We start from the raw sequence: 14,069 nt of genomic DNA on the forward strand, positions 1-14,069 counted from the left end.
GACTATTTGTGATTCATTATGGAGTAATGAAAGAGAAGAATAGATCCATGCTTTAAACAGTTGATGTAATCTTTGCTCAGTGGGCTGTACTTCCAGAACCTCTATTACCAACTGCATATATACTCCAGCAGTCTTCCATTAAATCTACTTATGAAATAAAAAATATTAGAAATATAGTTGATACATATTCTATCACAAATTACAACCCTACTTTTCATAGTCTTTTTCCTGTAATCAGTTTCTATGCTTAACCTTGGAATGACTAACTTTAACACGTAGCATTTTGATAATCAATGAAAATGGAAAAAGTAAGTTTTTAAATAATCGTATAACAGAATTGCTACAGGACAGGAGACCATTCGGCCCATCATGTCTGTACCAACTCTTCATAGGAGCATTTTACCGCTTTCTCCCATAACCCTGTATATGCTTCCTTTTCAGACAACAATCCAATTTACCCTTGAATGTCTCGATTGAACCTGCAGTGCATCCTAATCTCACTGTCAGAAGAGGTTCTTCCTCATAATAATACTATTAAAAAATATACTTTCTGTTCTGGAACACACTACTTCAAAAGATGGCCCACTGTTCAGATGCTGTTTTGCCCGCAAGCTTTTTATTCTAGTTGATCTGAGCCAGATCCATTCTCACCCCATTGAAGTTGTGTGCCCCAGTTAAATATTCTTATTCTAGAATGTTCCTCGCCCTTTTCCAAAACCAACGTAAACCTTATGATACAATGATCACTGTTCCCGAAATAATCCTTTACTGGTACTTGGTCCATTTAGCCCAACTCATTTCCAAGAATCAGGTGAGGCAGTGCCTCCTTTTGTGTTCGTCTGGAAACATAATGATGTATGAAAAATTCCCAACCACTTTCTAGGAATTCTTGTCCGTCTTCCCTTTAGATTACTACCATCTCAATCTATATTCAAATAATGAAAGTCACCATTATAACTACTTGGGAATTTGTGCATCTGTCCGTAATTTCCTTGCAGATTTGTGCCTCTACATCCTTCCCATTGTTGGTGACCTATAGGTTACACAGAGTAAAGTAACTGCACCTGTCTGTGAACTTCCTTAACCTATGAAGCATATTAAAATCACATTAACTGCCCATTGCTTAAACTAAAACGTTGTGAAAATTGCAAGGCATATCCATACAGCGATTTTACTGCTTCTGATTAGTTCAATATTGCATTAGTTTGCAAGAATTCAACTTCACAATCTCAGGTGCAATATCCTCTCCTCTCAGCATGCTAGGATAAAAGCAGCAAGGATTTAAGCCATAGGCTCTGTGATATTTTATTCATTTTAAACAACTGTAATGAACTCTGATACCTGTCTTAGGTTTAAATTGGAGTCACAATTTGGGGACTATAGTTTCTGGTGGGCTCCAGGACCTTCAACACATGCGCTGGCTGGGAATGGGCTGCACATGTGCAGTTAATCTTTTCTATGTTCTTTATGCTGGGAACCAGTCCTGCGCACATGCACAGGTGACCTGAACAGTGAATGCCATTTGAAAGGTAAGCCAGGCAGCAGGACATTAGGAGGGGAACAGGGAGATGGTCCCAAACCAGGGAGTGGGACAGAAAGAGGACCCAGAAGAGAGTCCCAGGCAGGGACAAAGACCAGGATCAGAGATAGATCTCACTGATTCAAGATAAACAACAGGAGCAGAGAAATAAATGCTCCAGGTTAAAGAGTGAGCTACAAAGAGCAGACTCTAAGTGGGATTGAGAGAAGATCAGAGAGGGCTACGAAGATTGATGACTCTATGCGCTGGGCCACAGGGGCAAAGTACCCGTTTGGATTAGTGATGACCTGCTTAGCATGGCCAAAAATCTGACGGTGTGCTTAGATGGTGAAGTATGAATACACTCCGAGATCCGAGGGAAAGGGAACCTTGGAAGGCGAGACTGGAAATCTGAAGTTGATTTCTTGTTGAAGCCGTCCAAGTGGGAGCAACATTTGGAGAAAATTCCAAGGGGAGTTCTTCACATGTATGGACTGGAAATCCTTTTGAAAAAGAGCTTCAGTGAGACCTGTTGGCTCAGAGTGACAAGCTTCTTGGTGGGTGGTAACAAATCCATAGGATCTGCTTTGGTTGCACCTGTGATTTACTTTTGAGTGTGTGGTGTGTCTGACCACAGTTCGCAAGTTGGTTCACATGTACTGCACACTTACCCTGAATACTAGAATATAAGATTGATATAGTAAATTGTTTTATCTTTCCAAATTTCTGTGTGTCTATAAAGATGTAATGACTTTAATCAGGCAATTGAAGTTGGCCTATTTGAATATGAACTCCCTGATTAAGGGCCAGGAAAAGAGTTCCCAGTCAAAGGAAAAGAGTTCCCTGATTATGGGCCCTCGGTTAATTTGATTTTGTTTGTTTGGTTGGACAACAAAAGAGTTCCCTGATTAAGGGCCAAATTGATGGTCCAATCAGGGAGCCCCATGCTCTGCACTTAAATAGGAGTGTCAGTTCCTCTGGCACTCCGGATGTAAACTGCACACTGAGAACACTCTGTATAGTGTTGTTGGATCTTGTAAATAAAGGAATTCTGGTGAAGGGACTTCCACCTCTGAGGACTTATTACAAAATATATAGTTGGGGGTGAAGGAATCATGAATATTTGAATAACTTTGTATTTGTATTGAGATCTTTCCATCTTTTTGTCTGGTTAATATGGTTCATTTTTCTTGTTTCATAAATATTTTATTCTTGGTGTTTAACAGCAGACTCCTGTGAATTTCATTCAGTAACTTGCCTCCATGGTTTCTGACAAAAAGTAAAAGTTAGGATTCAACAAACCATGTTTAATTCTAGAATGAGTCTTGAGAACACTTGCCACATGGCCTGGCCACCCATCAACCAGATCCGGCATCTCAACCAATACTCTATACCCTTTTTCTCTTTGCCACCAAGCTCTACCACCACTCATCTTGGAGAGCAAGGATAATCCCACATTACTCTTCTCAGTGATAAACTCTCTCCTTCACATCCTGGGTTACTGATTCTGACTCAGCCTACTCATAATTAATGCAACTTCTTCCTCTTCTGACCTCACCAGATCACCTACTTTACAAGGTTCGCCTCCAACTCCCCCCACCACCCAGCCCTCAGTCATCTCATCTGATACCCAAATATTTTCATTATCCCTAAGCTTACCATCATCATTAATGACTGGGTACAAGAACCATTTCCTTTTCAAAATGTCTGTCATCACCATTCTCCTCAAATTTGGCACCCCTCAGATTATTGTTCAATTTCTACCTTGCTGGGGTTCCTTCAATACATTGAGTGCTCATAACTGTTAGGGTATAGATCAGAAACCCCAAGGTATATTATGAAATGAGACTAGACCCCCGTGAGGATATCACGTTTCACTCCAGGCACGATTCTACTGACACACTGGAAAGCTTTTATCAAAACAAACTTTATTTAACAACACAGTTTAACTATAACAAATGGATTAACATAACATTTAACAATTGAACAGTACTTAAACATGACCAGATACAATTCCTAACTGTTAACCTATCCCTCTGAGTTCCAATTCAAGTAATATTACTCTTACAAAATTAAACCCCTCCTCAAAATCAGTTAGCAAAACACTGGCTTACGTGCTTGTACTTGGGTTGCAAGCCCTGGAGCTCCCAACCTCCAGAGAGCCAAAAAGACATGTCTTGCTTCTTTCAGAACCAGGCAATAACTGCTTGTTTTTTTTTTACAGATGAAAGAGAAACTGTGTTTTTCCCTGCAAACTTAGCTTCTCCCATTAAGCACATGACTCGGTCTCTGTCAATCAACCCAATTAAAACTCTACTCTGAAACCCCAGAGGGAAAATCAAGTAAATACAAATGCATTAACTCTGTTTACACAAACACACATTAGCTAAAATTAATTATTCTGCAATCTCAGCATGGAGCTGCATGTTTTTTTTCCAGACAAATTGACGCCTTGCAACAAAACACTGCCTCTTACAAGGAAGATGATATATATTTCTTAAAGGCACAGTATCATCACACATCTCTCCGTGCCTTGTCCACAGCAGCATCATATATTTAATGTAAAAATGCTTGCAGATGCTTGACAAATGGAATTAGATGGGGGAAATAGATACTTAGTCATGGAAGCAGAGATTAGGAGAATGTAAAAAGGTGGCTGTCAAGGTGGTTTTAAAAAGGAAGAGAAAGAGGATGGAAGGGCATAGGGATTTAGGGAGGAAAATCTAGAGAGTAGGTTCAAAGTTGCTGATGCCTCTGTCACCAATGATGAGGCAAACTGAGAATACAAAAAAGCCAGGCAGCAGATTGAAAAGTGCAGAAGGGATAGGAGGTTGCAGAAATTGGGTGCTATTTTAGTGGGAATTGAAGATAAATATTTATTGCTGTTAGAAAGGGACAGCAAGGATAAGATGATGGGTGAGCAAAATGTAGCAGCAAAAAATGGATTCAGGGTAGATGGGGCAATCCTTTGACGGTCTGGGCGTTGGAAGGGATGATATTTCTGGAGATGAGCATGCTAATTTCAGTTAAGTAGGAATGGAATCAGGCAAAGGCAGTTTCATGAAACAGGACAATGAATGCGACTGAAAAGGGTGTGAAGGTCCACCTGATCAAATACCATAGAAAGATCAAGGGAACACACATGAAAATGTCATCAGTGACTTTGACCAGGGCCATCTCACAATTAAAAGGGTGGAAGTGGAACTGAAAGGATGGAAACAATGAATTTTCTGATAGATGAGCACATAACTGAGTGTGTACAATGATTTGAGAGAGAAAACAGAGCTTTGAGATGGGTCATGAGTCTTTTTGAGGATTAAAACATGGCTTCAAAAAAGAGAAGTGAGGGAACAACTTAATGAGATCAAAGTAGCAGAGGTAAGCCAATGAAGAGGAAATAGGAGAGTTTGATTGTAAATTTGAACAAAGGAGGAAGTTTTGCCCCACCCATAAGCATACAGTGACAGGTTTACCAACTGCACAGTATGAAACTACAAAGTGCTTGGTCAGGAGTCTGCAACTTGTGGCTCTTTAACATCTATGTGTAGCTCTCAATACTTTTCTGGGGTTTTTCTTTATTATTTCATGGGATGTGGATTTTGCAGGCAGGGGAACTTGTTGCTCCTGAACTGAGTGCCATTTCAGAAGGCAGTTAAGAGTCAACCACATTATTGTGGATCGAGTCACATATTGGCTAGACCATGTAAGGATGGCAATTTCCATCCATATAGGACATTTATGAACCAGATGGGTTTTTACAAGAATCAACGATAGCTTCATGGACACCATTACTGAGATTGGCTTTCAGGTGCACATTTTAAAATTAAATTTAAATTCAATCAGCTGCCATGATGTGATGTGAATCTATGTCCTCAGAACATTAACCTGTTCCTCTGGAGTGTCACATGACACTACCACGCCACTGTCTTCTTCAAGTTGGATTGAAGTAATGTGAAAAAAATCTAAAAAATTAAGTAAGAGCTATGTTTTACTGTGGGGATAAAAGGTAAATCATTAATCTCCACTTTGTTTTCAAATATTAATTTCAACGAAAAACAGATTAGCTCTAAATAAACTTGCTCAAGTGGTATAGTAACACCAGGGTTATAATTAATGCCTTTGGTTGGAGGAATACGTTTTATAGTTACGACCATTATTTTTATAGCTGAGTTGATAATTATTCTGAATGTGTTATTAGAAGCTATTTTTAATCACCGGAATCAATAGCTGAAAAAATTGTTTTCATTCTACATATCTTCAGTTAAAGTTTATTTTAAAGATGGCTTTACTGACAATTATAGTTCAAACCTAAAAAAAAAAATCACAATTCAGAGTTAGGCCCATTTTAATTGATTTTTTAAAAAACTGATGCATAAATTTATACATGCATCATGTTAAATTTTCATCTTATGGGTCCCAATAGTTTTTATTTTAAATATCTTCTTTTAAAAAGGCTGTTTGGATAAAAAGGTTGCTGACTCTAGTAGTTTTTTTGATTAATTCCTGGAAAATTAATCATTGTTTACCTTACTCATTGGAAGCATAGAATCCCTACAGTGCAGGAGGCCATTCGGCCCATCGAACCTGCAACAACAATAGTCCCACCGAGGCCCTATTCCCTTAGCGCCATCTATTTACACTGCTAATCCCCCTGACACAAGGGGCAATTTAGCATGACCAATCAACCTAACTTGCACAGCTTTGGAGTGTGGGAGGAAACTGGAGCATGCGGAGGAAACCCACACAGACACGGGGAGAACGTGCAAACTCCACACAGACAGTGACCCGAGGCCGGAATTGAACTCAGGTCCCTGGCGCTGTGAGGCAGCAGTGCGAAGCACTGTGCCACCCGAAAACACTAAAGGGCAATTTAGCATGGCCAATGCACCTAACCAGCATGTCTTTCGGACTGTGGGAGGAAACCAGAGCACCCAGAGGAAACCCATGCAGACACGAGGAGAACATGCAGACGCCACACAGACCCAAGTTAGGAATCGAACCCATGTCCCTGGCGCTGAGGCAGCAGTGCTAACCACAATGCCACCGTGGCACCCTGAAGCGGTTGGATAAAAAGCTAGCACATCATCTCAAATTAAATTTTTCTGATACAAATGATTTTTGAATTATTGGTATCATACTTTAATTATTCCCTTTATTATTCTGCTCTTGCATCAATGCCTGTTTCTCTTCTATAAAAGATAATCCTTTTGATGTGAAATACATAAAACACTTGCTTCACTGATTCAGAGCAAAATTCTTCAAAACTATTCTCTACATTTGATTGCTAGAGATGTGCACACTTAAGTTCACATCCTTTGTAACAGCTTTTTAAAAAACTCTTTCACAGGATGTGGGTGTTGCTGGCTAGGTCGATCACTAACTGCACTTGAGAAGGTGGTGGTGAGCCACTTTCTTGAACCACTGCAGTGCATGTGGTATAGGTACATCCTCATTGCTGTTAGGAAAGGAAAAAAAGCATAAAAACAAATCCCGCTGATGTGCAAATCAACCAAACTTACATACAGCCAGATTTTCACATCTGTATTGGGAAATTGCAAAAATTAGCATTTTTAAAATCATTATAAACAAAAGAAAGTTTGGATGCTGTAACGATTTTATTTCACACTTGAGGCTAGGCTCTCTTGTTCTGAAGTGAAAATTAAACAGTCAGTGCAAACCTTTACCTGAAAAAGATTTTGAAATTCATTCTCCAGCTGGATTTTTGAATGAAAAAAAAACCCCCCTCAAATTCTACCAGTGTGTGGACAAAGACAAATTTCAAGTTGCAATTAAATTATGGTTGGAAATTAGGGGGGGGAAAAAATCATACTTCAGCATGGTAGGAACTACCTAGTAAGAAGTCTGACAACACCAGGTTAAAGTCCAACAGGTTTATTTGGTAGCAAAAGCCACGAGCTTTCGGAGCGCTGCTCCTTCTGAAGGAAGCGCTAAAGGAGCAGCGCTCCGAAAGCTAGTGGCTTTTGCTACCAAATAAACCTGTTGGACTTTAACCTGGTGTTGTCAGACTTCTTACTGTGTTTATCCCAGTCCAACGCTGGCATCTCCACATCAGGAACTACATGTACAGATGTAGATGGTACCTGTTTTGAGGTGACAGTGGCAGCTTTATGAAAAGTGTCAACTGCATTCTCAAGCTTGTATGAGTTAACAAAGCTGCACAAAGACAAAAGATGATTTTAGTCAAGCAATGTGTGAAAATGTATTTTCTTTTTACATCTTAAAATAAGAATCTTTATTCACACAATGCAAATTTGAGCTTGTGGAAAAAAACTATCAGAATAAGGTTTTTGAAAACAAATTTGAGCAAACTGATTGCCCAGAAAAACAGTGGTAGGATTTGAAGCATTCAGTTCAGATTTCTTTTTAAGACCTATACAATAGGCCTGAAATTTGCTGTTACAATGACATGAAATTGTCAGTGTTTCCCATCATTACTGTGCAAAACTGACAGTGGGTGCCGCACAGGTGGAGTTAAATGCAGAAATCTGGAAGCAGCTGTCAGTGATATCCTGCTCCTCCGCAGGGTGCACTGTTACGGTCTTTGAAGATGGGATCAACATTCAGTGATTTCATGTGAACTTCAATTTATTATACATTGTATTTCTTGTAAAATCCATAAATGAATGAAACCTTATTCAATGTGATGCAACTGAATTCTTCAACTTGATACTAACTCATAACTACTCCTAATTAACTTCTTTTGGACTAGAAATGCTAATTTTAGAAGCCTGGAGTGTTATTCCCCTCCATTCCAAGATAACATTTTCCATAAATTTTTGAACATACATATATATTTTTATAAAAGTTTACGACATTTCAGGTTCTACCTTAACCCCATGTGTACGCCCCAATCTTTATTTTACTCTCTGTAAGGTGATTAAACCATGAATGATCATCAGTACTTTTTAAACTTCCTGATCTCGTTTGTGAGAATTCTTCAATCTAGATGTGTTATTGTTCCTGGACAGCACAGATCCATTATAGATACAGCTTTCTTCCAGGTCAGCAGTGAGCATCGTGCCTTTGCCATTGATCACAAAATCCAGGTCAAATGCAAACAGTAGCAGGTGCAAAATAGCTTGTGTGTAATGGAGACCTTTATCTCTGAGGTTAAATGCTCCCACAGCTCTATCACAGGGTACATACAAGACCATTTTGAAAATAAAGATACAATGCAAGTCCTTCAGCTATCCTTAATTTACAGACATTGTTGTATAGAACATCATCTGATCACCCTCTCACTTCAAAAAACTCACTCATTAGTCTGACGCAATTCGTCTTTAACGTGCTGGTTGTAATTTATAAACTCATGCATCTCCGAATGAAAAATGTATTTGTTTAATAAATGCAAATTCCCAAAGCCAAGCAATAACCTAATTTGCAGAGTTTAAGTGATTAGTTCACCACTTTGTCTGTAGATGGAAAGGCACAAATAATCATGAGGCGTTTGTATTGAGGCCTCGGTGGTGAAGGTTGGCTGCACAAATGCCGTGGTCTGCCCTGAACCCACACTGCCATAGTAGTTCAAAGCTTGCCATTTGACAAGGTATGGTTTGTCACAAGGAACCAGTTAGTAACTTCCCATTCCTAGATCTGAAAACATGTCTGCTTGTATATCCTGCTCAAGAAGGAAAGGGCAGGTGAGGGCAGATTTGTTCCTCTATTGTGCTTTCACTAGCTGGAGACCTATAGAAAAGATTCAGTGATATACCATAATGGGCAGCAAGATGGAAGGTGGGTTGAAAAGGTCATCATGGAGTGGTAAGTGGCAACATGGATGATTTTAATCAGCTTGTGGGTTATTTCTTCATTTAACTTCCCCTTACATTATTTGTATTCTACCCAATTTGACTGTATTCTGTACCTGACATTTGTCATAATGTATTATTTTTCTGTTTTATTTTGATTTCCATTTCTTTCTCTAGCTTTGGATACCCACCCTCCTTCCTGATGGGAATATGCTTAGTTTGTACTCACTCCCTGTCTTGAAGGCCTGTCATTTCTTATTTGCCATCTTCCTGCCCAATCGTTTTGTTTCCAAAGCAATTGTGAAACTTGATTCCTTCTCAAATCACTGAAATTGGCTCTCCACCAGTTGTGTATTTTCACCTTTGATTCTTCTTTATCTCTTTCATTTACCACCTTAAACCTAACGATACTATTGGTCTCTATCACCCCAATGTTCTCCCACTTGCTCGACCTATTTCCCCAGATTCAGTACAGCAACCCTCCCCATTGTGCTAGAAACACAATGATTAATGGATGTTCTCCTGCACACTTTTTAGGAATTCTTCATCCATGTTTCCCTTTATTCTTTTACTGATTATGCTTACATTTCTCTGAAATTTACCTACAGATTTGCTCCTCTATTGCACTTTCACTATTTGGAGACCTATAGTAAAGACCCAGTGATGTACCAATTCCCTTTCTGTTCCTTAACTTCAACCAAAATGGTGCAATTTTCAGAAGGTCTTGGGCATTTGCCCACATTTCAAATACTGTATCTCGGTTACCCTGACAATTCTGCAAGGGAAAGGAGAACAGCTTGACACTAATGTGTGCATGAACCAATTACTTAGTAGGCAGTTTCAGAAGTTAAGCAAAAGATTAAAATACAGAACCTTAAAGTTGGTATCTTTTGATTACTCCTAGTACTGCATGCTCATCTAAAATAATAATGTTCAGTTTTTGGCCATCTGGACTGTTTCCATTGGTCAGCTTAGAGGGCATGTCTGCTGATAGGTTTACTTCATGGATGATGCATATCTTACATGAGGCATTTGGAGGACAGGAGCATGAGACGTGCATTTGGCAACTGTTGGGTGTTGGTTTGGCCTCAGCTAAGGTACTGTGTTCAACGTGAGCACAGTGCTTCATGTAGCATATCAAGGCCTCAGGTGACACAGAAAGGTTGGCAACATGGATGAGGGGTTTCAGTTATGTGGAAAGATTGGAGAAGCTAGGATTGTTCTCCCTAGAGTAACAAAAATTAAAATATTTGATAGATTCAAAATTATGAATGGTTTTGGTACAGTAAGTAAGAAACTGTTTTCGGTGCCAGGAAGGTCAGTAATCAGGGAATACTACTTTAAGGTGATTTGCAAAAGAGACATGAGAAAATATTTTTGTGCAAAAAAATTATAATCTGGAATATCCTCTGACTGAAAGGGTGGTGAAACTCCAGATTCAATAGTTACTTTGAAAACAGAAATGGATAAATGCCATGGGGAACAACAGGGACGTGAGACTAGTTAGGTAGCTCTATCAAAGAACTATCACAATGGGCAGATTGTCCTCTTTCTGTACTGTACCATGCTATGACAGGCTAAACCTGATTTGGTTTCAAGTCCTTGCAATTCTCCTTGTACCAGTCTGAAGGCAATAAAGTACATAAAAATGTTTTAAACTGACATACTTAATTAGACAAAACAAAATCAAATTATTGCACAATTGACAAACATTATTAGCCACAGTAAAAAAAATTCATTCGAAGATGTTACATCAATTATTTTTTTGCATATGCCCTACTGAACATATAGAATTAATGGATTTATCCGAGTAGGAACACTGTTTGCTATCTAACTTCAGGAATTTTGTCTTGGTTGAGGGGGCAGTAGCACAGTGGTAAATTTACTCAATTAGTGATCCAGAAACTCAGACTAATGCTCCATAGACATGGGACTAAATGCCGCCAAGGCAAATGGTGGGATTTAAATTTAGTTCATACATTTGGATCAAAAAGTTAATCTCAGTAATGGTGACCAGGTTGTTGTATCTTGTTCACTAAGTCCTTTAGGGGTGCAAATCTGCCATCCTTACCTGATCTACTCTGACTCCTGATCCACTGCAATGTGGTTGACTTTTAACTGCCCTTGAATTGGTTTAATAAGCCACTTAATTGTATCAAACCAGTATAGAATAATCGAGTAAGACTAAAACAGGTTGGACCACAGCATCGACCAAAACACCTTAAAGGACCGATAAATATACTCTGTCCAGTTGACTCTGCAAACTCATCCTCACTAACATCTGGGGACTTGCATCATAAAATCCCTACAGTGTAGGAGGCGGCCATTTGGCCCATCGAGTCTGCACCAACCACAATCCCACCCAGGCCCAAACCCCATAACCCTTTGCATTTACCCTAGCTAGTCTCCCTGACACTAAGGGGCAATTTATCATGGTCAATCCACCTAACCCGCACATCTTTGGAGTGTGGGAGGAAACTGGAGCACCTGGAGGAAACCCACACAGACATGGGGAGAATGTGCAAACTCAACACAGACAGTGACCCAAGCTGGGAATCGGACCTGGGTCCCTGGCGCTGTGAGGCAGCAGTGCTAACCGCTGTGCCACCGTGCCGCCCCACAGTGGTGTAATAAAACCTAGAATACTCTATACTTTATTATCTGCTCTCTCCACCTTTAATGAATTATGCACTTATACACCCAGGTCCCTGTGCTCCTGCACACACTTTAGAGTTGTATCCTTTATTTTTTGTTGCTACTCAAATTTCTTCCTACCAAAATGAATCACCTCATGCTTTGTATTGAACTTTGTATTTGAATGGCATCAAAATTGGGAAAGCAACAACTTGACGGTGTCACTTTCGCCAAATCATACTGTGAAGCCAATGTCTCAGGCTCCTCTATCACTTTTATTGGGTATATCCTGTGCCACTGTCAGGAGACACCCACCAGGCGTGGCAGCACAGGAATGGCCCTGGGAGTCCTCAGCATTGACAGTGGACTCCAAGAAATCCCAAGCTAACAGTGCAAATGTGGGCATGGAAACCTCTTCTGATTACCACCCATCATCTTCCCTCAGTTGGTGAATCAGTACATGTTGAACATCATTTGGAAGTAGTGCTGAGGGTAGCAAGGGCACAGAATGTACTCTTTGTGGGGGATTTTAATACCTAGAATGGCTCAGTAGCACCACTACTGACTAAACTAGCTGAGTCCTGAAGAACAGATGTGTCAAACTGGACATGAGACAGATGGTGAGAGAATCAAAGAAAAAGAGAAAAAATACTTACCTGACTTCACCGCCTAAAAATCATCCTGTTGAGGCATCTGTCCACATTGTATTGGTAGGAGTGATCATTGCATCTTCACAATGAAAATATCTCCCCACTGTATTGTGAAACATTGGTTGGCATCATTCCATCTGCGAGAGATGATGGCAACCTCAGAACTTTGGTGAAGTCAGATGAGATCATCTGCTGCACTTCTTTTGATTGCTGAACAAGCCAGCTCCGCAAAAGCAAAGTCTGCCTCAAGTGCCACAGATGAAGTTGTTTCTCCTTGTGGTGCAGGATGATTTCTGCTGACGTCTTGTTTCTCACCAGTGGTGCAGATGATCTCTGATGATGCTTTGTCTGTGGTACTACCACTGTGCTAAATAGGATTGATTAAGAAAAGGCCCAGCAACTCAAAACTGGGCACTGCTGGCATTTAGCAGCAGGTAAATTGTGTTCAACCACAATATAACTTCAGGGTCCAGCGTATCTCTCAATCTATAATAAATGAGGCATACAGGAAAGCATGCTAGAAGCAGCACCAGGGGTACCTAAAAATGAAATGCCAACCCGGTGAAGCTACAACACATGACTATGTACCGTTTCCCCTGTTCAGCATGCATGTAGTAAACAAAGATAAGCAATCCCAAACACCAGATCAGGTCAAAGCTCTGCAGTCCTTTCTCATCTGGTCGCAAATGCTGGTGGACAATTAAACAACTAACTAGAGGAGCCTCCACAAAATCCCCATTCTTGATAATGGGAGCACCCAGCATGCCAATGAAAAAGACAAGGCTGAAGCATCTGCTTCCACTTTTAACCAGAAGTGACTATCTACAGCCAGAAGTGATGAATGGATGATCCCTCGGCCTCTTTGAGGGCATCAACATTAATGCCGGTCTTCAGCCAATTCCATTCGCTTCATGTGACATTAAGAAACAGCTGAACACACTGGATACAGCAAAGATCATGGACCCTGACAGCCTTCCAGCTGTAGTACTGAAGAGTAGCTGCACCCTTAGCCAAGCTGTTCCAGTACATGTACAACACAAGCATCTACCCGACCATGTGGAAAATCGCCCAGGCACGTCTTATCCAAAAAGCTGGTCAAATTTCCAACCCAACAGTCTACTTTCATTCATCAGTAAATTAATGGTAGGCATTTTTCATAATGCTATTAGGCAGCACTTACTCAGCAATAACCTGCTCACCAATGCTCAATTTGGGTTCCGCTAGGGTCACAACACCAACCTCATTACACCCACGGTCCAAATTGGCCAAGAGATGAATTCCAAAAGTGAGGCGCAAGTGACTCCCCCTTGGCATCAAGGCAGCATCTGACTGAATATGGCATCAAGGCACTCCAGCAAAATTGAACTCAATGGGAATCAGGAGGAAATCTCTTGACAGGTTGGAGTATTACATAGCACAAGAGAAAATGATTATGTTTGCTGAAGATCAATCATTTTAGCCCCAATCCTCAGGGTGATATCCTTGGCCCAACTATCT

At 40.2% G+C, this 14,069-nt stretch overlaps 1 protein-coding gene across 15 annotated transcripts in view; it reads right to left on the reverse strand.

Annotated features, from left to right (window-relative positions):
• Positions 1 to 14,069, reverse strand: part of mark3a (MAP/microtubule affinity-regulating kinase 3a) — a 157,782-nt gene that overhangs the window by 133,397 nt on the left and 10,316 nt on the right. The window contains exon 1 of one of the 15 annotated variants that reach the window (XM_078234054.1): positions 12,579 to 12,598. The exons of the other annotated variants lie outside the window; for them this stretch is intronic. The gene's annotated coding sequence lies outside the window, so the exon portion shown is untranslated. Of the gene's footprint in view, positions 1 to 12,578; positions 12,599 to 14,069 lie in introns of those variants that run through there. 15 annotated transcript variants of the gene reach the window in all.

The sequence above is a fragment of the Mustelus asterias genome, chromosome 18 (assembly GCF_964213995.1).
Source record: "Mustelus asterias chromosome 18, sMusAst1.hap1.1, whole genome shotgun sequence".
NCBI lineage: Eukaryota > Metazoa > Chordata > Chondrichthyes > Carcharhiniformes > Triakidae > Mustelus > Mustelus asterias.